The sequence below is a fragment of the Triticum dicoccoides genome, chromosome 2A (assembly GCF_002162155.2).
Source record: "Triticum dicoccoides isolate Atlit2015 ecotype Zavitan chromosome 2A, WEW_v2.0, whole genome shotgun sequence".
In the NCBI taxonomy this organism is placed as follows: domain Eukaryota; kingdom Viridiplantae; phylum Streptophyta; class Magnoliopsida; order Poales; family Poaceae; genus Triticum; species Triticum dicoccoides.
Window position 1 is genome coordinate 731,224,948 of NC_041382.1, and position 2,664 is coordinate 731,227,611.

The 2,664-nt window shown below is 47.9% G+C and overlaps 1 pseudogene; it reads right to left on the bottom strand.

The window, feature by feature from the left end:
• LOC119358236 overlaps nucleotides 1-2,664 on the bottom strand; it is a 19,861-nt pseudogene that overhangs the window by 15,000 nt on the left and 2,197 nt on the right.

Consider the following 2,664-nt stretch of genomic DNA (forward strand, 5'->3'; position numbering starts at 1 on the left):
CCACAAGGCCGCAACTGCAAGTGTCGCCCCTGGTCAAGGGTGAGTTGTATGTCTCCCACTAAGCCGCAACTGCAAGTGTCACCCCGCCCGCAACTGCATGTCTTCGACACAACTGCAACTATGTGGTGTTTTGTTCAGTCAGGGGTGACTTGCATGTCTCCCACTAGGTCGCAACTGTAGGTGTCGCCCCCGACTGCAACTGGATGTCTTCGACACAAGTACAACTATGTAGTCTTTTGTCCGGTAGTGGTGAGTTGCATGTATCCCATGAGGTCGCAACTGCAAGTGCCGCCCCTAGTCAGGGGTGAGTTGCATGTCTCCTACTAGGCCGCAACTGCAAGTGTCATCCCCGATTGCAACTACATGTCTTCGACGCAACTGCAACTATATGGTGTTTTGTCTGGTCAGGGGTGAGTCGCATGTCTCCCAATAGGCCGCAATTGCAAGTGTCGCCCCAACTGCAACGACAAGTCTTCCATGCAACTATAACTATATGGTGTTTTCGGTCAGGGGTGAGTTGCATGTCTCCCATGAGGTCACAACTGAAGTGTCTCCCCCGACCGCAACCGCATATCTTTGACGCAACTGCAACTCTGTGATGCTTTGTCAGGGAAGAGGCGACAATTGCATGTTTGCCCCTAGTCCACAACTGCAAGTGTTGCCCCTGACTGTAACTACATTTCTTCAACGCAACTACAACCATGAGGTTTTTTAACCGAGCCAGGGTGAGTTGCATGCCTCCCACTAGGCCGCAACTATAAGAGGCAATTGCATGTCTTCAACACTACCGCAACTCTGTTGTGTTTTGTCCCAGCATGGGTGAGTTGCATGTCTACACAGGCACGCAACTGCAAGCAGAGGCGGAGGACGAAAAAAAAATTAAGGTGTGGCGAACCGGTGAAGTGTGATCACACTGCGCCCTGCTGGTCGTGGTGTGAAGGATGCGAAGTAGCCGCCGCTCCTGCACCACTACGCCTTGCGCGGGAGCGCCCTATCTCCCCACTGGCTCGACGCCCACCAAAGGTCACAGCCGCCGTCGTCCGCCACGCTGCCTCGTCCTGGCCAGCTACTGCGCGCTAGGGTTGCTGCGTGCCACTTGTCTGTGTGTGTGTGTCTCTATATCTGAGCTGGGGAGTTGGTTCTCGATCGGTTCGCTGAGAGAGAGAGAGAGAGAGCTTTTTTTTAGAAGATTGAGAGCGAGAGCTCTTTTTGTTTTAGACAATTGAGGGCGAGAGCTTTTTTTTGTTTTTTAGACAATTGAGAGCGAGAGCTAGCCACCGTGAAGTGTAAATGGGCCAACTGCTTCTGGATGCCGTGTCTATATGTGGCCCAAATTTCAACTATGTCTAATCCGCCCATCCAACGAATGGTCTCTCCCTTTATCCATTTTTCCAGCGACGAGATTCAGCATAGCCAACCGCGAGAAGTGTGTGTAGGTATAAAAGTATTTTTGCACCGAAACAAGGCATGGCGGCTGCCAGACCTTGCGCACTGGGGTCCACCGCCAGTGACTGCAAGTGTTGGTCACGACTGAAACTGCATGTCTTCAACGCGACGACAACTCTATGATGCTTTGTTGGGGAAGGGGGCAGTTGCAAACCCGTGTCTAGTGATGCTTTATGGGAGAGGGGTGGTTTCTTTGTATTTTTTGCCTTTTTATTCCTTTGTTTTATATAATAGTTTTTTAAAATAATACGAAATGATTTGTTAAATTAAAAAATAATAATAAAATTAAAGCAAGCAAGAGGACGAAAGAGAAAAGAAGGAACAGACACATCACGAGCAATACGAACGAGCCAAAACAATGGGCTGATTCCAGGCCCATGTAGCGATCCTCGTGTAGGTGCGCACGTAAAAATAATCCTACGTTCAAGTTCCAGCCAAAAAAGAAAAATTATACGATGACATCAGCCGACTTAGACTTCGCGAAGTCTAAATTGACTGAGACCTAGACAAACCCATATTATTTTGCCATCAATCCAGAGGCGTGACAGCGATGAATTGCGGATCCACTCAACCCACTGATATACCACCTCCTGCCACGCGAGTTGTGCCCAGATGGCGTCAAGCATCTCACAGATCTGAGAAACTTGGGACCCATCCATCCATTTGGCAGTGATTGTAAAATATGGGGGGTCTTTGCTAGGATACGAATGCGGAAGTAAGCATGTCAATACCAAAGGAGGCAAGTAGTCAAGGTTGCAAGTGCAAGAGTATTCCTCTGGTTCATCACCATCATGGGGGCATTCTCCGTCGGCAGAAGAAAACTTAGCACACACTTGAGCGGCATGATGCAAGTCGTAGTGTATGTAGATCTGGAATTAAAGAAAGAAACCACCAAAATCAGTTTTCAACATCCAATAAGGCAAGAACAAATGAAACAAGACAACACTGATGGCCAACACAGGAAACCTGGAAACAGTGGAGCCCTGCTTTTTTGCCGAATTCAACCAGACCATCCCCATAGATTGCTTCCAATGCCATCAGCTGCAGTGAACAATGAGATCAAACTCAGCAAACAGTTGATTCATCCTGCAATAGTTCAATGTCAATGTTGTATTGTTGCAAATAATTAAGCTACTTTCTCCGATCTGAATTAATTGACGCAGCCTGTATATGATGTATAGAGGACCGGACTTGCTAAAATACTCTTTTTTTAAGAAT